The sequence below is a fragment of the Cynocephalus volans genome, chromosome 1 (assembly GCF_027409185.1).
Source record: "Cynocephalus volans isolate mCynVol1 chromosome 1, mCynVol1.pri, whole genome shotgun sequence".
NCBI classification, from domain to species: Eukaryota; Metazoa; Chordata; class Mammalia; order Dermoptera; family Cynocephalidae; genus Cynocephalus; species Cynocephalus volans.
Window position 1 is genome coordinate 141,841,194 of NC_084460.1, and position 24,300 is coordinate 141,865,493.

Here is a 24,300-nt window from a genome sequence, read left to right on the forward strand (position 1 = left end):
TGGTGTGTATGTACATATTACATATATATATATGGAATATTATTCAGTCACAAAAAGAGGAAATCCTTTCATTTGCAATAACATGGATGAACCTGGAGGGTATTATGTTAAGTAAAATAAGCCAGACACTGAAAGACAAATAGTACATGGTCTCACTTTAACTATGGAATCTTAAAAAGTTGAACTCATAGAAACTGAGCAGAAGGATGGTTATCAGGGTTTGGGTGGTAGGGGAAACGGGGAGATGTTGGTCAAAGGGTACAAACTCTCAGTTATAAGATGAATAAGTTCTAATATATAGTATGGTGACTATAGTTAATAATTATGTATTGTATGCTTGAAAACTGCTAAGAGAGTACATCTTAAGTATTCTCACTATGAAAAAAGGAAACTATGTGAGGTGACATTTTTATGATATGTTAACTAGCTTGATTGTGATAATCGTTTTACAATGTACACATATATGAAAACTCACATCCACCTTAAATACATGCAATTTTTATTATCATTTATGCCTCAATAAAGCTGGAAAAGAAAAAAAATCATTTACCAATATCTGTAATAACTGAATATACTCAAATTCTATTCCACCTATAGTTACATATTCGATAGAAATATGTACATATGTTCACCAAAACTCATGTACAAAAATGTTCATAGCAGCACTATTCATATTAGCCCAAAACTGGAATCAACTGTAATGCCCCCCAATAGTGAAATGTATGATAAATTGTGGTATACTCATGGAATAAGCACAATATACACAAGAGATTACTATAAAATGAAAATAAGCAAATTGCTGTATTCAAGAACAGTAACAATCTTGCGTGAAAAAAAGAATACACTAAAAAAGAATACACTAAAATTATAAAATTTTACTTCTATCAAGTTCAAAACTATTTTATGGTGATAGAGGTCATAAAAGCATCCACCTCTGAGGGAAAGAATAATGATTGGGAGGAGGGATGAGAGGTTTCTGGAAAGCTTGTGATTCCCTGATCTGAGAGATGGTTCCATAATTGTGTTCCCTTTGTATAAATTCATCAACTATACACTTATGATTACCCATTTTTCTATGTTATACCTCAACCTAAAAAGGTTCCTTCAAAAAAATTTACCTTTACCAAAAAAAAAAAAAAGAAAGAAAGAAAGAAAGAAAAAGCTCAGACCACTAAACTGATTCATTTGGTACCAAATTCTCTTATTTAAATACTTTCTTAGGTCCAAATGCCAGCTTTCCCACTTATTAGAATGTGACTTTAAAGTATTTAAATTCCTCTGTAAAATTAAGATGCAGTCATTCCTTCATCCAACAAAAATATATATGTATTGAGTGCCTACTATTACAGGCACTTGGGATATCGCAATGAACAAAACTCAGCCAAATCCTTACACTTGTAGAGACAATGTTCTAAAAGGAAAGAAAAAAATGTCTGCTCTACCTACCTTGCATAATTTCTGTGAATCTCTAGAGAGATCTTAAGTATGCACCTGTATCAGTACCACCTGGGAATTTGTTAGAAAGGCAAATTCAGGCCCTACAGTGGATCTACTAAAATAGCATTCTCTTTTTAACAAGATCCCAAGTAATTTATATGCACACTGATGTTTCAGAAGCACTGCCATAATACTTCGTGAATCATAAAATGCTGTCAAATTTAGGCTACTATTATTATTAGTCACTCTCACCAGGAAATTGCCACAACCCTGCTTTGTAGATTCATTCCTATTCCAGCAAATAAGGGATATGAGGATGAGAAAGCATGTGCCTACTCCCATCTTGAAAGCTGCTCAATTTCCAGGACATGTTGTTTTGGAGTGTTTTCTTTGTGTGTGTTTTTTAAGTCAGTCTCAATTCTCCAAGTCAATAGATGCCTGCATCAGAAGCCCCAGTAATGAAAATGCTATTGGTAAACTTTATTGCTGGGTTTTTCAATTGGTTCAGTACCATTTCCTGGTCATTCAACACTGAGCCCAGAAAGGGTACTTTAAAAGTAATAAAATGTTGAGCAATACAGACTTTGGATTTACAGAGTTTTATTGGCATGTTAGAATGTCACAGATTCATTTTGTCTTTTATCTTCTTACTGGGAGAGCTAGGATGACGATTTCCTTCAGGCTATATGGTGGATCTCTAAACAGTGCTTTTGTGGAAGATAGAGCTCAGGAAGCAGCTGATTGATAGGAGAGGATGTTGTGCTAGGAGTAGGGACTAATCAGAACTTCAACAACTGTCTTATTAGAGAAAAGATAATTTGTCAAATTGTTCCTACAGCTGTGTTACTCAAAATTTAATGTGTGTACAAATCACCCAGAAATTTATTAAAATGCAGTTTAGGATTCACCAGGTCTAGAATGGGATCCAAAATTCTTCATTTCTAACATGCTCCCAGTTGATGCTGATGTAGCTGATTCCCAGATCACACTTTGAGTACCAAGTTCTTATCCTACAGGAACTCAAGAGAATCAAACAGTAATTTTGAGCCACTGGGTTCCTCCAAGATATTCAACAGGGCCTTCTGATAAAAACCAATACCCAGAAAACCAAAGTAAGTTGACTCACTGGTTCTTTAGGAATTTAGAAATTAAAAGAGCTATATTAAAACTATAAATACATATTTAGATATAACTCTTTATTTAAAAACTGGAAGCGTGTTAAAATGTTAAGATTTGCATTTTCTTGTTTCTTATTTCTGCTTTCTAATTTTCTAAAATAAACATCATTTGATTTTGTAATTAAAAAAACAATAAAAATTCTTTTAAAAATGTGTACTTTTACAAACTACCCTAATCTCATGCTACACACATTGAACACTGGGTTAAAAGTTTCTGGCTTCTCTATAAACATGACAGTTGTAACATATATTCAGATTCTCTCTGCCTCTCTTCTCCATCGTCCCACCAATAACTGGCTCATGGGAGCAGCTCTGAGGGTGCAAGAGGTCAAGTTGTAATGAACTCCAAATGATTCAACATTAAATTTTCAAAGGTAAAGAATTGCTTTTTTGGCTTTTTGGTTTTGCCATCTTAATGGTGAAAAGGTATGTGGCTTCATTAATAGTAAATAACTGCTACTCTCTGAGAGTCTCTTATGATGAAAAAGTCTTCATTGAAAAACTTGGACTTCTCAGAAGCACTTCATGATTGCCTTCTTTCGGGCCAGCCTGTGGCTCACTCGAGAGGGTGTGGTGCTAATAACACCAAGGCCACGGGTTCGGATCCTATATAGGAATGGCCAGTTAGGTCACTGGGTGAGTATGGTGCTGACAACACCAAGTCAAGGGTTAAGATCTCCTTACTGGTCATCTTTAAAAAAAAAAAAAAATGATTGTCTTTTCTGGTTAATAATTTCATGATTAAAGTAATTTAAAGAAAGAACTGGTTCATTTTCAAATTCAACTCATTATTGATGATTTGGTCCTACAGGCAAGTAGAAAAGAAATCACATGAGTGGCAAGGCAGTTTGACCAGAGCTTGTTTTCTTAACAACTATCTCTAATAATACCTAACATTTTTTGAGCACTTATTATGCAACAGGGACTATATTAAACACATTTGATGGATTATCTCATTTAATACTCACAAGAATCTATTGACCCTATTTTAAAGATGAAAAAACAACATTAGAGAAGTTAAGTAACTTGCCTATAGATATACAATAAGTGGTAGACAAGACAGGACATGACTGATTCCAGACAAGGTGTGTTTCAATGGTATTTTGGGGTGTTAGTGAGCCTATCAAAAATGCAGTATTTACTAAATCATCTCAGATTTCTTTTCTGACTTACTAGGCCCATAATTAACCCCCAACTCATTCATTAGCTGTTTTCATTATGCTCAACCACGTATTGTTTTACAGCCACTAATTAACTGTAGTTTGTCCACTGGGGGCTTCAGACAAAGACTCACCTGTTTTCCTAAATTAACTCTGCATGTGGATTCTTATAATTTTCTCATTTTAAAATAAAAATTGAGTAGATATGCTCATGGAAGGATTGGAGTTCTATTATCATTATTATTCCACATTATTATTATTATTCCACATATCATTATTATCATTATTATTCCACATGCTGTCAGGTTGTCAATCTTATTTAGGGTCTTTGTTTTATTTGTGTTGCCCTTAAAGTAATATATTCCTTTTGGGCAGGAGCCATGTCTTCTCACTGGAAAACAGTCGCGCTTCAGAATAAGAGAGTGAAAGAAAAAAAAAATTAGCAACGGTTCCTTCTGGATTGATGTGATTGTGCATAATTTTTTCTTTTCTGTATTTTCTAAGTTTTCCACAAACTGCCCATAATTAGGAAAAATTATTCTCTTAAGTCATTTTAACTTTCCTTGACTATGACTTTGTTGATTTCTACAAAACACCTCATCAACATTGAAAAATATCTAGCAGTACTACCAGTAATCAATAGAAGTAAATCTTACATTTATCCAAGGCAAGAGCTATATGTGCTAGTGGCCTAGTGAGAGGGGGCCTGTATTAGTCTGTTCTTGTTGCTTATAATAAAATACTTGAAACTGGGTTATTTATAAAGAAAATGAAATTTATTGCTTACAGTTTCTGAGGCTGGGAAGTCCAAAGTCCATGTAGTGGTGGTGACAGTGATTCAGGGATCTCATATTGGAAGACGGTGGAAGCAGAGAGAGTAAGACAGACTGTCCTCTTCTTTTAAAGCCCTCAGAACCATGCCCCTGACCACCATTTTTAATCCATTAACTACTGCGTGGTCCTACAATCTAACCACCCCTTCAAGGCCCCACCTTTCAATGACCATAATAGGATTTCCCACTCTCTTAACAGTCACAGTGAGGGCTAAGTTTCTAATACATAAAACTTGGGAGACAATTCAAGCTTCAGTGAGTTTTGGGGGGACATAACTCAATGCACTACAGGGCCACACCAACAGGACAACAGGAGAAAAGTTAGAGGCAAAACATCTCAGCGGCCTCACCATTGCTGCCTTGAATTCAAGTGTCCAGGTTCATAAACTCACAGAGAGCTTTCAACAGGTCCAACAAATAAAACCTCACAGCACTCCACATGACAGGGACGGGCCCTGTAATAAAAACATGGCTTATCACCTGCTTCAGTGCATAGTCCCAGAAATGCTTTTTCTAGGCAGCACAATTGTTCTGAAATTTTGTCTGTGATACTTTTAAGCACAGACTCTGATATAAAAGCTACTTAAATAAGTAAGTATTGGAAAGATATCTTCCATCTGAGAGCAAAAACTTGGAAGCTAGACAGACTTAGGTTTTTTAACAGGGATTGATTTCTCTGGCATTGCTGATATTTTGAAATAAGTAGAAACCATTGCTCCTTCTGCTTCCTGATGTTCTTGTTATTGTTGTGCCTTGTGATGTCATCAGTTGTAAACTGGTGACATCATAATGTGTTGTTTAAATTGTCTTTATCACCCAAGTACTGCTGAGAGGACAGATGCTTGGGAGAATGACAGAGAAATGTTGGAATCTCCTCGTATGCATGAGTCAGACAGGAAATTGCTATCATCTTCAAGGTCCTCTGAGGAAATACATACCCAGTGCTGGAAGCACCAGGGGCAATCCCCAGCTGTCCTTGTCAGAGCAGTCCTGAAACCAACATCATAATGGCTGTCTCAAGAGATTGGGCCAGCCACAAAGCAGACTAACAGGTGACAGACAGAGAGAAAGCAGGGCAGGGGCCAGGGGAAGGCAATTTGAGATAAAGTCCTCTAAGGAATAATAAAATGTTCTATGATGCCTCTGGGAGGTATGAGGGAGCAAAACTTGACAAAGGATCTTTCTGAATTCTTTTGGAAATACAGGTTTCCCTGTGGGCCAGAATCCTAATGAAGTAGCTCAGTGAATCTTTGAAGGGCAACCATTAAAAGCCTGATGTTATGATTTATAATCTGAGTGACTGGGTTAATTTATATCACACTTTTCACATGTACTAGCTGTGTGATTTGGGGTGGTTACTTAACCTCTCTGAATCTCAGTTTCCTGATGTGTGACATAATGGTTCCAAACTCATAGAAACACTATAAGGATTAAGTGAGGAAATGTTTATAAAGTACTATGTGTAGAAAGTACACAGTACCTGGCACATGGTAGGCCTGCAAAAATGATATTACTACTTGTGTTTGTGTGTCTATGTGTGCATAAAATTGTGTGTGTGTTTGTGTATGTATTTGCGATACCTTGTATATCTCAAGACAAAGAAAGATAAGACAGGCCTGGCTGGTTAGCTCAGTTGGTTAGAGTGGCCCCGTAACACCAGATCAAGAGTTTAGATCCAGTCGCAGCAGCAGCTGCCAAGGTTAGCTGAGACCTGCATGGCACCAGGGCTCAGACTAAGGCCCGGAGATAAGCTCCCACCGTCACAGAGGCCACCGAGACACTTGCAGCACCAAGGTCCCGTCTAAGACCTGGAGGGAAGCGCCCACAGCCTAGCAGCTGTCAAGGTGAGCCGAGACCCTTTCTGCACTTGGGCCCAGTATAAGGCCCTGGGGGGAAGGGAAGCACACACAGCCCAGCAGGCACTGAAGTGAGCCAAGACCTGCTCAGCACCAGGGGCTCAGTCTACAGCCACAGAAAGCTAGAACAGGAGCCAAAGTGGTGTAATATAGACACCATGACACCTTCTTTCACCACAAGGACAGTTCACCACCACAGTAGCAGCCAGGGCAACTCTACCACTCACTTGACTACATTGATATAAGAAGAGTCACCAGTAGAGCCTGGAAATAGAGGAGGAAGTCTTTATCCTCATGGCCAACCCCAGAGTAACAGAAGAAGCAAGTCCTCTACCAGATGACTAAACATCAATGAAAAAATACTAGCACTACAAACAAACAAAAAGATATGACACCACCAAAGGAATACAGTAATGCTCAAATTCCAGACCCCAAAGAACAGGGAATCCTTGAAATGTTTGAAAAGGAATTCCGAGCAATGATCTTAAGAAAGCCCAAAGAAATAAAAGACAATTCAATTAGAGAACACAAAGAAACAAGAAAAAATATCCAGAATATGAAGGAGAAAATTTAAAAAGAGATTAATACCTTTAAAAAGAGTATAGCAGAACTCTTAGAAGTGAAAGATTCACTCAGTGAAATAAAAAACACAACAGCAAGTTTGAGCAGCAGACTAGAGCAAGCAAAAGAAAGAATTTCAGATCTCAAACATGGTCTTTTCAAAATAACCCAGGCAGACAAAAAAAAGGCAAAAAGAATTTTAAATAATGAAGAAATCTAAGACAGATAGCAGACAACCTCAAGCACTCTAACACCCAAATTGTGGGTATTCCAGAAGGGGAGGAGAAAGGAAAAGGTATTGAAAACCTCTTCAAGGAAATAATAACAGAAAACTTCCCAGGTATAGGCAGAGATATAGACTTTCAGCTCCAGGAAGCTCAAAGGTCCGTGAACAGATTCAATCCAAAAAGATCCTCCCCAAGACACATTATAGGCAAATTTGCAAAGCTCAAAGACAAAGAGAGAATTCTAAAAGCAGCAAAAGAAAAGTGTAAAGTCACCTATAAGGGAACCCCATCAGACTAACAGCAGACTTCTCAACTGAAACCCTACAGGCCAGAAGAAAGTGAAATGACATATTCAGAACACTAAAAGAAAATATTGGCAGCCAAGAATTCTTTACCCAGCAAGGCTCTCCTTCAGAAATGAGGGATAAATAGTGTATTTCCAAGACAAACAAAAATTGTGGAAGTTTACCACCACATGACCACCCTGCAAGAAATTCTCAAGGGAGTCCTGCATCTGGAATCTGAATAATGATGATCACTGTCACAGATACACAAGAAAGAGCAAAACCTGCCATTAATACAAAAATGCCAGTGAGAAAGAGTAAGAAGCTAAATCATACCACCTCAAATTTCCAACTAACATTAAAGAACAGAAATAAAAGGGGAAGTAAGGATCAAAAGATATTTAAAACATCTAAACAAACAGCAGCTAGATGACAGGAATTAAACAATATCTGTCAATAACTACCCTAAATGTGAATGGATTAAACTCCTCATTCAAAAGGCACAGATTGACTGATTGGGTTAAAAAGCTGGACCCAAGTATATGCTGTCTTCAAGAGACCCACCTCACCTGTAAGACACACCCTAAAAGTGAAGGGATGGAAAAAGATATACCATGCAAATAGAAACCAAAAATGAGCAGGAGTAGCTATTCTTATATCAGATAAAATAGACTTTAAACCAAAAAACATAAAAAGAGACAAAGAAGGCCACTATGTAACAATAAAAGGATCTATCTAGCTAGAAGACATAACAATCATAAATATCTATGCATCCAATACTGGAGCACGCATATATATAAAGCAAACACTCGTAGACCTAAAGAAAGACATTGGCCCTAATGCATTAATAGTGGGTGATCTGAACACCCCTCTCTTAGTATGGGACAGATCTTCCATGCAAAAAATCAACAAAGAGACACAGAATTTAAACTGCACCTTAGACCAACTGGACCTGGCAGATATATATGAACATTTCACCCATCAACTAAAGAATATACTTTCTTCTCATCCACACATGGAACATTCTCTAGGATAAACCACATATTAGGTCATAAATCTAGTCTCAGCAAATTTTAAAAACTTGAAATCATTCCAAGTATCTTTTCAGACCACAATGGACTAAAACTAGAAATCAATAACAAGCAAAACCCTGGAAACTATACAAATAAATGAAAACTAAACAATAGGTTCCTGAAGGACTTATGGGTCCAAGTAGAAATTAAACAGGAAATCAAAAAATTTCTTGAAGCTAATGAAAATAAAGATACATCATACCAAAACCTGTGGGATAATGCAAAAGCAGTACTGAGGCAAATTTATTACAATAAATGCTTACATCAAAATGGAAATACTTCAAATAAACAACCTAACACTATGCCTCAAAGAACTTGAAAAACAACACCAATCTAATCCTAAAGGTAGTAGATGGAAAGAAATAATTAAGATCAGAGCAGAACTAAATGAAATAGAGACCCAAAAAACAATAGAAAAAATCAACAAAACAAAAAGTTGGTTTTTTGAGAAAATAAATAAAATAGACAAACCATTAGCTAGGTTAACAAAAGAAAAGAAAAGAACCAAATAACAAAAATTAGAAATGAAAAGGGAGACATTACAACCAATACCACAGAAATACAAAGAATCATTAGAGACTATTATAAACAACTGTATGACAACAAATATGAAAACCTGGAAGATATGGATAAGTTTCTGGACACATACAAACTACCCAGACTGAACTAAAAAGAGGTAGAATATCTGATCAGACCAATAACAAGTGATGAGATCAAAGCAGAAATCAGCAATCTTCCAACAAAGAAAAGCCCAGGTCCAGATAGCTTCAAAGCTGAATTCTACCAAACCTTTAAAGAGGAATTAATACCAATCCTCCTCAAACTATCCCAAAAAATTGAAACAGAAACCATTCTCACAAACTCATTCTATGAGGTCAACCTAACCCTGATACCAAAACTAGATAAAGATACAACAAAAAAAAAGAAAATTACAGGCCAATATCCTTGATGAATATAGATGCAAAAATCCTCAACAAAATATTAGCAATCAGAATTCAGTAACACATCAAAAAATGATACATCAGGATCCAGTGGGATTCATCCCAGGGATTCAAGGATGGTTCAATGTATGAAAGTTAATAAATGTGATACATCACATCAATAAACTCAAGGACAAAAGCCATATGTTTATCTCAATAGACACTGAAAAAGCATTTGACAAAATTCAACATCCTTTCATGATAAAGACTCTCAACAAATTAGGTATAGAAGGAAAGTATCTCAACACAATAAAAGCCATATGACAAGCCCATTGCCAGTATCATTCTGAATGGGGAAAAACTGAAGGCTTTTCCCTTAAGAACAGAACAAGACAAGGATGCCCACTCTCACCACTTCTATTTAACATAGTACTAGAGGTACTAGCCAGAGCAATCAAGCAAGATTAAATAAAAGCAAGAAATAAAGGAAATCCAGATTGGAAAAGATGAATCAAACTGTCCCTATTTGCAGATGACATGATACTATATATACAAAAACCTATAGACTCTATCAAAAAACTCCTAGAGCTGGTTAATAATTTCAGTAACATTGCAAGATAAAAAATAAATGCCCCAAAATCAGTTGCATTTATATTCTCCAATAATGAGCTAACAGAAAGAGAAATCAAGAAAGTAAGCCCATTTATAACAGTCACACACAAAAAAATAAAATACCTAGGAATCAATTTAACCAAGAAGGTGAAAGATCTCTACAATGAGAACTACAAGTCACTACTGAAAGAAATCAAAGAAGACACAAAAAGAAATGAAAGATATTCCATGCTCTTGGACTGGAAGAATTAACATTGTGAAAATGTTTACACTACCCAAAGCAATCTACAGATTCAATACAATCCCCATCAAAATACCAATGACATTCTTCACAGAAATTTAAAAAATAATCTCAACATTCATCTGGAACAATAAAAGACCCCAAATAGCCAAAGCAGTCCTGAGCAAAAAAAATAAAGCTGGAGGCATAACACTACCTGACTTCAAATTATACTACAAAGTTATAGTAACCAAAACAGCATGGCACTGGCATAAAAAGACACTCAGACTAGTGGAGCAGAGTAGAGAACCCAGAAATCACCCATCAGGCTTACAGCCATCTCATATTTGACAAAGGGAACAAAATCATACACTGAGGAAAAGGCTGCCTCTTCACTAAGTGGTGCTGGGAAAATTGGATATCCATATGCAGAAGAATGAAACTAGACATGCAACTCTCACCATTTACTAAAACCAACTGAAAATGGATTAAAGACTTAAATATAAGACCTGAAACTATAAAATTACTAAGGGAAAAATATAGGTGAAACACTTCAGGAAATACATCTGGTCAGAGACTTTACGAATATGAGCCCAAAAGCACAAGCAACAAAAGAAAAAATAAACAAATGAGACTATATATATCAGACTAAAAAGCTTCTGCACAGCAGAGGAAACAATCAACAGAGTGAAACAACAACCTACAGAGTAGGAGAAAATTTTTACTAACTATGCAAAGGATTAATATTCGTAGTATACAAGGAACTCAAGCAATTACACAGTTAAAAAAAAAAAAACAAATAACCCAATTTTTTTTAAAATGAGCAAAGGAACTGAATAAACATTTTTCAAAGGAAGACATATAAATGGCCAACAGGTACATTAAAAAAAATGCTCAACAGCACTAGTCATCAGGGAAACGCAAATTAAAACCACATTGAGATATCATCTCACCCCAGTTAGACTGGCTATAATCAAAAAGACAGAGAACAAATGCTGGCAAAGATGTGGAGAGCAGTGAACCCTCCTACAGTGTTGGTGGTACTGAAAATTAGTACAATCACTATGGAAAACAGTATGGAGGTTTCTCAAACATCTACACATAGATCTTCCATATGATACAGCAATCCCACTTCTGTGGGGGGGGCGAATATACCCAGGAGAATGGAAATCATCATGTTCAAGGGATAACTGCACTCCCATGTTCATCACAGCTCTGTTCACAATAGCCAAGATATGTAACCAACCTAAATGTCCATCAATGGACAATTGGATAAGGAAAATGTGATATATATACACCATGGAATATAGCTCTGCCATAAAAAGAATGAAATTCTCCCATTTGTAACAACATGGATGAGCTTGGAGAAACTTAAGTTGAGTGAAATAAACAAACCAAAGAGGGATAAATACCACATGTGCTCACTCATATGTGGGAGCTAAGAGAGAAAGAAGAAAGGAAAGAAAGACTACACTGGTTTGTTGGACTTGCAGAGGGAGAGAACATATCTACGGATACAAAGTAGAGTGAGGAAAAGGGGATGGGGAGGAAAATTGGGGATAACTGGGGGGATAATTGGGTGGGGGTCATAGGGAATAATCACAATTTGTGGTAATGGGCATGCTGCCAGTATGGATCTGGCCATCACATCTTAGGCACAAGTGCTGACAATTTGCTTTGTACTCCATGAATATTCATAATCAATCAATAAAAAATAAAATAATTTTAAACATAAAAAAAAAAAAAACCAGAATTCAGATCCCCTTGCTGGCCAGCCACAAAAAAAAAAGAAAGAAAGAAACGAAAAGAAAGATGAGACAAATTCTGCATCTCTATTATCCCTGCTGCCTGGGAAAGACCCTCAGCAAAATTTTGAGGTAGACAAAAGCTCTCCAATTTTTTCTTTCCAGCCTGTCTCCTTCTTTCAGATACCCTGTGCCCCAGTTTCTCTCCTCTCCTTTTCCTTCCTCCCAGAAAACAAGCTCCTGAATCTTATACCAAAATGTAAAAAAACTGGCTCAGAGCTTAGAGGATGCCAGAATGTTTGCATATTAATGAAGTCTGGAGCTTAATGTGATTTCTGATTCTGTCAGTGGGTTGAAATTTTAGAGTACTTTCCCCTTTCTGCAGATGGCTGCCACATTGAAACATGGGCAGAAAAGCATCAGCAGGGACCCAGCCTGTCAAGGACAAACCTGGAGAGCCAGGGAGTGGCCCAGAGCCACACCAAGGAAAGCGGGCACTAAGGGGGGTGCCCAGCGATGGAAGGAGGTGGGGATTCTGGACACTCCTGAGGAAGGATATCAAAAGTATATGTCTAACCAAAGTAGGGAGGTGAAGACCAATGTTTCCTCCCTCTTGCTTTGCCTCAGTGAGTTCTAGAGCTGAAAAAGTGCAGGACCCGAAGAAGGCCTGCCGTTCAACTTTACCCTCAAGTATCACCTCAGGCCTTTCCTCCTGGCCTCAAAGCTGCTTTAGGAGAAGGAGTTTCCCACACTCCAGACACCACCTTTGTTGCTTCTACACCTCTCCTCCCCCCAACAATGCATTTTCATATATGCACCCAAGGTACAGACAGTTAAATGAATCAATAACAAGGGGTCTAGGGAAGGATGCCTATTATCTTTTAATTCCAGATGTCCATGAACTTTTTGAAGTACCCTCATACATGCAAAGGAGGAAAAGAGTGTCTGGCATATAATAGGTTCTATATACACATTTGCTTTTTTTTTTTTTTTTAATTTATTTATTGTCATCATGCCATCACCCTGATTGTAAGGGATTTGGAGCAGAGTCAGTCGAAAAATACCCCACTTATCACTGCTAGGTCAGCACCATAAAACAGAGTAAATTTCTATAAAGGAAGACATAATCATCCTGTTCTTTATAAAGACTTAAGATAGCAGAAGGGAATATATTTTTCTAGAGACAGACTTCCCCAAAAATGTTGGTCTTGTTACCTTGTATCAAGTCAACTGAACCTATTCTTGTTTGGGGTTACCCAGCTCCATAGATACGTAAGATCTGAATGTGGAGAATTCCCAGCTTTGGTAATATTCTCTTAAGATATTTCTTGTAAGAAATTCATCAATAAAGCAAATACAAGCAAAAGTCCTGTGATACTTAAGGGGTGTTCTCTCTGGACTCCTGTCAGCATCCATGAAAGTGAGCAGCTAGACTGATTTCATAACACCAAGACCCAGCAACAGTAGTTCTGCTTCCTGGGGAAAATCGGCTTCCAAAATTCACAACACAACTGTTGATATAGGGTAATTAAGTGCTAAACTCACCCAGAAGGGTGGGTTTTTTCTTAAAAGGGAAGAGTGCAGTAAAGATAGTTTGTTTTTATGCCTGACCTAAATCTTTCACTTCCTCTCTCAGGAGAGAAGCAGATGTTCAGTGCAGGGTTGTGGAGGCAACAGGGTAGAGGAAGGAAACAAATAAAAGTGTGATTCAAGTTAGTCTTTAAAACATCAGCCTGATGCCCCTTCCCTCGTGTAAGTGTTTGGAATTTCAGCACAGGAGAGCACGTCTCTTTATTCATAAACTAATTCTTTGTGCCCTATCTACTTCACCTTTTCTTCAAAAGCACAAATAAAATAAAATAACAAAATAAAAGCCATCTTTTCAACAGTGGTGCTGGGTCAATTAGATATAGACAAGGAAAAGAATGAAATCAAACCCTTACCTCACATCATACCCAAAAATTAACTCAAAATGAATCAAGACCTAATAGCTTTTACCTAAATGTAACAGCTAAAATTATACAACTTTTAGAAGAAAACATAGGAGAAAATCTTTGTGACCTTGAGTTAGGCTAAGATTTCTTAACTAAAGCAGGATCCATAAAAGAAAAAAATTGGTAAACTGGACCTTATCAAAATTAAAGCACATCATTCAAAAATATCATAAAAATAAAAAGACAAGAAAAGATAAGAAAATAAAAGGACAAATCACAAATTGGGAGGAAATATTTGCAAATCATGTATCTGACAAGGGACTTGAAACCAGAATATACGAAGAACTCTTACAATTCAATGGTAAGAAGATGAATAACACAATTTTTTAAATAAATAAAAGATTTGAATGAACATTTCACTAAGAAGATACGTGATCATTTCATGACCAATAAGCACATGAAAAGATGCAAAGATGATGAAAGAATGAATGGCAGATAAGCACATGAAAAGATTCATAATATCATTTATCACTAAGGAAATGCAAATTAAAGCCAAAATGAGATACCACTGCACACCCACTAAAATGACTCTAATCCAGGAGGCAGGCAGACAACAGCAAGTGTTGACAAAGACACGGAGAAACTGGAAACTTCATACACTGTTGTTAGAAATGTAAAATGGTACAACTACTTTAGAAAACAGGCAGTTTCTGTAAAAGCCAAACATAAATTAACCATAAAGAAACAGAAATTCTACTCCAAGGTATCTACTCAAGAGAAATAAAAACATATATCCACACAAAGACTTGTACATGAATGTTCATAGAAGCATTATCCATAGCAGCCAAAATCTAGAATTCAATCCACGTGCCCATCAACTGGTAAATGGATAGACAAAATGTGGTTTAGCCATACAATGGAATATTCAGCAATAAAAAGGCATAAAGTACTGATACATACTACTGCATGGATTTTCTTTGAAAACATTATGCTCAGTGAAAGAAGACAGTCACAAAAGGCTACATATTGTATAATTGGTATAATGTGTTCCTATAAAATAGACAAATCTATAACCACAGAAAGTAGATTAGTAGTTGCCTGGGGCTGGGAGAAGGGGATCTTTTTGGAATAATGAAAATATTCTAAAATTGGGTTGTGATAGCCCCACAACTCTGTAAATTTACTAAAAATCACTGAATTGTACAGTTTAAATGGCTGATTCTATGGTATGTAAATTATACCTCAGAAAAGCTATTAAAAATACATAAGCCAAATAAAAAGCAAGGTCAACAAATGTTGATATAAAAAAATAGATTAAAAAGCAAAAAAATGTATAGGACTATATATTTTATTTTTGTTTTAAAAAAAGAAACCAAACTTCGAGAAAACTTTTTCTGGCTCTGACCTCTACAAAAAAAAAAAAAAAAAACAGGCGTTTTATATATTAGAGAGACACTCTGTAAAAGTTGAGGGAATGTTGTTAGGTCTTAGTCTGGGCACAGAACTTTCTGTGGAACCACAGCAACATACTGCAGAACCAAGCTTGGGGTATGGAGACTCAATACCAGGAAAGATCTCAGAGAAGCTAAAGGAATGAGTGTTCAGCATCTCTCTTTGGCTGGACTTCTCTATATCATTTTCTCATCAGGGCTTTAGCAAAGTTTCTACAGAAGACTCTCCAAAATTGAGTTTACTGGTAAATTGATAATTTCCATCCCTGACTGAAAGGAGATTATTATGCAGAAACTGAAAACACTTTAGACAGTTAAAGAAATTAGAGTCTGATTTATGTTCTTACCCAGGAGTCTGGTCTTAAACATAGTGTGGACCAAGAACACCTATAGGTAAATAAGACTTTTCTCAAAAAGGCAGCATTGGATCTGTCTCCAATGCACTAACAAGTACAATGAAGCCCTAAATTTCTGCGTTTACAGCACTTAAGAGATACTCCTGGCCTGAAGGGTTTTTAGGCTAGTCACCGTCTGCACCTATAACTTACTAACTTTAATGTGGCTCCTGTGGAGCCATGAATTTGGAACAAAATTGAATCTCTGTGGCTCCAATGGGTGGTGTTGGTCCCAAAATACACACTATCACCCCAGTACCCCTGAAACATATTTAATAGAGCTATGTAGCTGTATTTAACAAGAACATGTTCCAAAAATGGTGTAATTGACATTGAGCTGTTCCTCCTGATAGAAACCTACCATTCAATGTAGGACCATGTCATCAGCAAAGATAATAATGGATAGCTTCCTGTCTGCTGTGTCAAGAGGCACAGTATCTGACATCCAAAAAAGCTGACCCAAATATCATATGTTAAAGAATGTGCACAGCCACATTTAATGCTACTTAAAGTTGAAATTTACCTCAAACAACCCACTGTGTTTCACAATGGGGACTTTGACAGAGTTGCTGGAGGAAAAGAAAAAGCCTTGGATTAATAAGACCCTACAGTGGCACTTTGACTACATGCTGCAAATATCTTAAAATGTTCTTAATCTCAACAAAACAAAAACAATAAACAAAACAAAACAACCTGATTAAAAAAGAGGCAAAGGACTTGAATAGACACTTCTCAAAAGAAGATATACTAATGGTCAATAAGCACATGAAAAAATGCTCAATATCACTAATCATTAGGGAAATGCAAATCTAAACTACAATGAAGTATCATCCCATACCCATTAGGATGGCTACTTATACTACTCTGCTATAAAAAAGAATGAAATTCTGTCATTTGCAACAACGTGGATGAGCTTGGAGAAACTTATGTTGAGTGAAATAAACCAGGCAAAGAGGGAAAAATACCACATGTCCTCACTCATAAGTGGGAGCTAAGAGAGAAAGAAGAAAGACCACAGTGGTGTGTTGGACTTGCAGAGGGAGAGAACATATCTAGGGATACAAAGTAGGGTAGGGACAAGAGAAAGGGGGAGACGGAGGGAGGTCGAGGATTAATTTGGTGTGGGACACAGGGCATAATCGCAATTTGTGGTAATGGGCATGCTGTCAGTATTGATCTGGCCATCACTTCTTGGGCATGAGTGGTGATGTTCAGCTTTGTGCCCCATGAATATACATAACCAGTAAAAAAAAAAAAAAACCCACAGAAAATAGCAAGTGTTGGTGTGGATGTGGAGAAACTGAAACCCTTGTGAAATGCTGGTAAGAATGTAAAATGATGAAACCAATATGAGAGACAGTCTAGCAGTTCCTCAAAAAATTAAAAATAGTTACTATATGATCCAGCAGTTCCACTTCTGGGTATATACCCAAAAGAATTGAGAGCAGAGATTCAAACAGATATTTGTACATCCATGTATATAGGCAAAATGTGCAAACCAACCCAAGTGTTTAACAGATGATAGGATAAACAAATATACATGCAATGGCATATTATTCAGCCTTAGAAAGGAAAGGAATTCTGACACATGCTACAACATGGATCAACCTGGACATTATGCTAAGTGAAGTAAGCCAATCACAAAAAGGCAAATACTGTATAATTCCACTCCTGTAAGGTAGAAGACAACCTAGAGTCGTCAGATTTATACAGAGAGTGAAATGGTGTTTGCCAGGAGCTGGATGTGGGAAGGAGTGGGGAGTTTTATGGGTACACAGTTTCAGTTTTACAACACGAAAAGAATTCTAGAGACTGGTTGCACAAAGAAGTGAATATACTTAACACTGCTGCATTGTACACTTAAAAATGGTTAGGATGATAGATTTTATGCTATATATATTTTACCACAATTAAATTTTTTTAATGTTCTTAATGTCTCCATTAGGTGAATCATCAAGCCAATCAGCAATTGCAGAAGAACCAAGTCCAAAGACTCCCTCATTGTAGCAAGATGTCAACCAAGTGGGACCTGTGACTCATTGAGTAGAAAGCTGATGTGGAGTGCCCTTTGGCAGCTGTCATGCACTATATTTTGGGTCCATCTGTCAGGGCCTTCACCACATCTTTCCTAGGCTTGAGATTTGAGAAGTGAGGACAGACATGTAAGATGAAGATGAAAGATCACAGCCCGGAAACCTGGCTCTTCATCCTTTGTTTCTACTCGCCATTTAATTTGGGGCTCCTTTTTTTTTTTTTTTTAACTCAAAGTTCAATCTCCACAAAAACTGTCAAAAATTGCCAGTGTCAACTATTTTTCAAGTTGTCGTGGTGGGGTACTGAGAAAAGTTTTCAATTCACAATAATAGCGCCTAAGATGAACGTCATTGGCTACGATACTGTCACTGTGCAAAGGTGGGCCTCCACTTCTGAGAAAGCTAGAAACATCTCTGACAGTCTGCAAAGACCTCCCATGCACTGAATGGACCAGCCAGCTGCATGGAAGGAAAGGAAACTTCCGATTAACTAGTGATGTTGATAAACTATCAGACTTGTCACATTCATAACAAAACGACAAGAAGATACTTAAGGAAAGCAGCAGTGGTGCCCACTGAAGGTTGATATTCTGACACAATGGACAGAAAAAAGGAACAATGACGAGATAGAAGGCAATGGTTCTGCAGCCCGCAGGAAGCAGGGGGAACACGTGAGGGTGGAGGTAAGGGGTGATGAGAGATGGAGAGGGCCACACAGAGGGGACCAAGTGTCTCGCATACTGCCCCCACCTCAGTTCCATGCAGATGTAGCACCCCTCCCCCCATTCCATGTGTCAAGAGGGAGTGAGAAATGAAGATGTGTTCAACTCCGGCTGTCACTCTATCTCGACAGTTCTAGAAGTCTCAGAGGGGAATGGTTTACTAAGAAACCCTGCAACAACCTCACCTCCACTTCGCAGTGAATTAGAGACCCTCTGGCAGATATATCCTCACATTCCTACCCACACTCATGCCTAAACATCTATCTGCATCCACACCAGAAATTCTATCCTTCCTTCTTACAATGGCAGCGCAATCTCTTCTTTCCGTCCAAGGCTAGTCCTTTTGACCCGTGCTCTAAAGCCCATCCCTTCTGCATCCTCAGGAACCATGCTTCCCCATTATTCCCTCTCTCCCTCTACCTTTGTTGAGCTAGGTCACAGATCCTTCACACCCATTGTGCAGACTGGGTCAAAAACCCTTCATATGCAGGTCACAAGCTAGGTAATTGGGAAAAGATACTGGCAGTCATCGTCAAGGTTGACATGCTTTATTTGGACACAAGTTCAGTCCCCAGCCTCCTAGTGTATCAGAGCCACCATCCTTTATACTAGAGTCACATAACCAAGGAACACCTGGGTACAAATCAAATAACCAAGGAACACCTGGCCACACATGTGCAATTAACATGTTTACTGCAGAAATGCTGAGTTATGCTCAGCCAGATATGAGGTGAGGGAGCCTGACCAGTCTGTCTCCATTTTCCTCACAGCCTTCATCCATTCTCTTCCCCTCAGCATGTACACATACTCAGATCTCACCCACTCTGTAATAGATAAAAAAAAATAAAAACTCCTAGGATCTATATCCCTTTTTAAGACTCTCTGTCACCTCACAGCCAGAATTCTTAAAGTTTTACTCCACATTTATCTTCAATTCCTTATCTACTCAGCCAAGTGAAATCTCACCACAATTGATCTCACCAAAATCACCAATAATCCTCCTGTTGTCCAATATAGAGACATTTTAAATTATTGTATGATAGGACTCCTCTGCAGCAACAGACCCCATTGATCAGGCCATATTCCTTGAAATATCCTCCTCCTCCATTGCCTACCTTCACACTGTCCTCTTGGTTTTCCTCCTTCCCCAGACTGAGCCCTCCTCAGATTCCAACAGCTATTGTCAGTTTCTCTCACTGGGGATACATCTCACCTCTTATCTCCAGTCCCAAAATGGAGCACAATGCTAATACTGAGTCAACCTCTAGAAATAATTATTGATAGACTCAACAGGGAGAACAATACCGCACCTGAAAGTATTTCTGACTTGATTCGTCTTGGGAGAGCCCCAGACAGCAGTATTTTCTAAAAGCTTCCATGTTGAGTTTTAGTGCTCACCAGTAAACTTGTCACTCCATGCTAGAACTATAAGGACAGGAAATTTGCAAAATGCATAACTATCATTTTAGAACTTAAACCCTTAATTAGATTTTGGGTTGAGGTTTAGAATTCTGAGACAGAGTAAGGTTTAAGGGTCTCTGTATTAGTCCCTTTTTGTGTTGCTATAACAGAATACCTGAGACAAGATAATTTATAAAGAACAGATTATTTGGCTTACAATTCTGGGACAGCTGCATCTGGCATGGGCCTCAGGCTGCTTCTACTCATGGCAGAAATTGACAGGCAGCCAGCAGGTACAAGCAGATCACATGGCGAAAGGAAGCAAGAGAGAGGGAAGGTACCACGGTCTTTTAAACAACCAGCTCTCACAGGAACTAATAAAGTGAGAATTCACTCACTACCCCACTCCCCTGCAGGGAGAGCATTAATCCATTCATGAGGGATCCATCCCCATGATGCAAACAGCTCCCAACACAGCCACATTGAGGATCAGATTTCCACATGAGTTTTGGGAGGACAGCACATCCAAACTCTATCAGTCTCCTCAAAAGTTTACATTGAAAATTGTTTAAAATTGGCTCATCTATGGTCATGCCAGATCTGCAATCCCAGGAGATTTCTCTCACCCTCACTCAGCCAGGAGCCCAAGAGACCAACCAAGTCATAAATTTTACTGAATGAACAAGTGGCCCTGATGGCTGCAAACATGACAGATTTTTTTTTTCCTTTCCTCTCAGAGTTTGCCAGGATTCTTGGGAGTTACTTCACCCCACCCTCCCCCAGCTTCCAAGAATCAACAGGCCCTAACCCAGAAGGCCAGCCTTCTCTCCCCCTCCTGCCTTGAGGGTGCAGAGTCTGGCGTATTCCTTCCTCACTAGAGAAATTCTGCATGCTACTTTTTACAAGGCAGGTGTCTCTCACTCGGATGGCGTGACCAGAGAGGCACATTCACACAGAGATGGTTGTATTTGTTTTGTGTGTTTAATTATTTGACTGTGGTTGTAGTTTGGGGGTTGGTTAGAGTGAAGAGGTGAGGAAGGAATTGGTCAAAAGAGGGCTAGAAGGGTAGGAGCAAAATAAACATAAAAAGCTGCAAGACCAGCCAAACTGAGAAACAATTCCATCCACCTGGCCCACCTTTTCCTCCCATATTTTTCTATACATATCCTCCCACCTGCCCAGTCATTCTAGAGAGGGAGGAAGAAAGGTCACAAAGAGAGGTAATACTTCAAAACCACCTCTTGAATTGCAACCAATCTGTTGTTACTTTAAGATAATTTGGGCAGTCACCTTAGTAGCGAGAGGAACTAAGTCCTAAAAGTCTGGGAATTTCACATTGCCAGGAGAAGGTCTGGCTAATAATCCCTCTCCATGAGGTCCTTCTCAGCAGAGCTGCAGAGTCTTGCCCAAAAAAGAAAAATCCTTCAAATTTTAATTCATGAAATCTCAGGCCTTAATCTGAAGCTTGAAATACTATAGTATATGGTGCTCCATTTTGAGAAAGGCTTAAGAACCAAATCTACACTGCTGTTGGTAAAGACCAGATTCTCCATATTTTACATGTTGGAAGAGTGGGCTAAAGAGAAGGAAAAGCAGGGGCAAATGGGATAGAACAACTATTTGCAAAAGTCAGCAAATTCGATCAAAAAGTGATTATTGCAAAATGCAGCACTGTTCCTAGTGTTTGCTGCAGACACAGGGTGCTGTGCTGCTGATTTTAGCCTCACTGTTTGTCCCCTTCTCTACTATGAGAAAAGGATAAAAGTTTTTCCATGTAGGAGAGCAGAACTATGAGTAGTGAGTGACCATGATAAGAAGCAGATTTTAGTCAGAGGTGCTTCCCAAAAAGGCAATGAGATCCCTGTGCTTTATGAACTCATAGGCAGGGTAACCGCTACAGAGTTGCAAGAGGGAATCAGGTCAGAGGCATTGGACCTTCAAGATGACTTTTGGACCAAAGTGTCAATGATTGCAGCAACATCAATTATTGAAATTGTCTTTCTACCCGCTATGATCAGCAGATCTACTACTCTAAATCTTGCTTCCTCATTCCTTTTTAACCTTCTAATCTAAAATAAAATAAGATGTCTGGCAAATTTTAAGCATCTATCAAGTACTCAGCAGAGTATTAGGCTTTCAGAAGAAGAGAGAAAATGTATTGTGCTAGAGAACTAAATTAGAGAGAAAGCTAAAGAATAGGTCATCTAATTAGGGGGAAAAATAGAAAAATCACAATTCCAGAACCTCCTGGTGTAAGGAAAATGGACAAATGGTCAGTGTAGTAGATTGACTAACATCCCCCCAAAACTTCAAAAATTTGAAGCTTGATTGTGTCCCTAAGTTTTATATATTAAAAACTTTGTCCCACCCGAGGCAACCATACACACAAGGCACTAGAGGCCAACTGAGCAGTCACGGAGGTAGCCATACCAAATTGGCAACCACAGCAACATCTTAGTTAGTCAATAGTCTCAAATCAGTGGACTGTGAAACCCCCTGCCACAATGAATAAACATCAAAAAAAAGATGCCGGAAATACAAAAAATCAAGAAAGTACATCACCAAAAGTTAATAAATCTCAAACTCTAGATCCTATAGAACAAGAAGCCCTTGAAATGACTGACAAGGAATTTCGAGTGATAATTCTAAGGAAACTGAATGAGATAAAAGAAAACTCAGCTAGACATCATGATGAAATGAGGAAAAGTATACAGGGCCTGAGAGAGGAAATGTACAAGGAAATCAATGTCCTGAAAAAAAATGTAGCAGAACTTGCTGAACTGAAGAAGTTATTCAGCGAAATAAAAAACACAATGGAGAGTTTAACCAGCAGGCTTGTCAAAGTTGAAGAGAGAACCTCTGAACTTGAAGATGGGCTGTTTGAAATAACACAAGCAGACAAAAAGAAAGAAAAAAGAATCAAAGACATTGAAGAAAATCTGAGAGAGATATCAGACAACCTTAAGTGCTCAAATATCCGAGTCATGGGTATCCCAGAAGGGGAGGAAAACGGAGATTGCATTGAAAACATATTCAACAAAATAGTGACAGAAAACTTCCCAGGTATAGGAAAAATCACAGATCTTCAGATCCAGGAAGCTCAACGATCTCCAAATATATTCAACCCAAGAAAAATCAAAACCCACTAGTATAATAAAAATGGCATTCATGAAGAGAAAACAAACAAACAAAAACGCTATCTACAACCTAAGGAACCAACAAACACAGAAACCAAACAGTAAATCAGAAAGCAAGGAACAAAAGACACCTAAGACAACCAAACAACCAATAAAATGCTAGGAATAAATCAACACCTTTCACTAACAACTCTTAATGTAAAAGGCTTAAATTCCCCAATCAAAAGACAGAGACTGGCTGACTGGATCAAAAAGGAGGACCCAACTATATGCTGCCTTACAAGAGACCCACCTCACCCATAAAGATTCACATAGACTAAGAGTGAAAGGATGGAAAAAGATTTAACATGCAAACAGAAAAGAAAAACGAGCTGGAGTAGCTATTCTTATATCTGAAAAAATAGACTTTAAACTAAAAACCATAAAAAGAGACAATGAGGGACACTACTTAATGATAAAAGGACTGATCCATCAAGAAGACATAACAATCATAAATATGTACGCACCCAATGTTGGAGCAGCCAGATTTATAAAACAAACTCTATTAGACCTAAAGAAGGAAACAGACACTAATACCATAATAGCAGAGGACCTGAACACCCCACTGTTAATATTAGACAGATCATCTAGGCAAAGAATCAGTAGAGAAACACAAGATCTAAACAATACTCTAGACCAATTGGACTTGGCAGATATCTACAGAACGTTCCATCCAACAACCTCAGAATATTAATTCTTCTCATCAGCACATGAATCATTCTCCAGGATAGATCACATATTAGGTCACAAATCAAGTCTCAATAAATTCAAAAGAATTGGAATTATCCCATGTATTTTCTCAGACCACAATGGATTAAAATTAGAAATTAATAACAAATGAAACTCTGGAAACTATACAAACACATCGAAATTAAACAGCATTCTACTTAATGACATATGGGTCCAAGAAGAAATCAAGCAGAAAATCAAAAAATTTCTTGAAACTAATGAAAATAATGATACATCATACCAAAACCTGTGGGATACTGCAAAAGCAGTATTAAGGGGGAAATTTATTGCATTAAATGCTCACCGCAGAAGAATGGAAAGATGGCAAGTGAACAACCTAACACTTCACCTTA

At 37.9% G+C, this 24,300-nt stretch overlaps 1 protein-coding gene and 1 non-coding gene across 2 annotated transcripts in view; both read right to left on the bottom strand.

Moving 5' to 3' along the window:
• Nucleotides 1–24,300, bottom strand: part of NFKBIZ (NFKB inhibitor zeta) — an 85,262-nt gene that overhangs the window by 20,359 nt on the left and 40,603 nt on the right. The gene's annotated exons all lie outside the window — the stretch shown is intronic.
• LOC134364968 (U4 spliceosomal RNA) lies at nucleotides 18,160–18,300 on the bottom strand. The gene has a single exon (XR_010021915.1). It is a non-coding gene; the product is annotated as a U4 spliceosomal RNA (small nuclear RNA).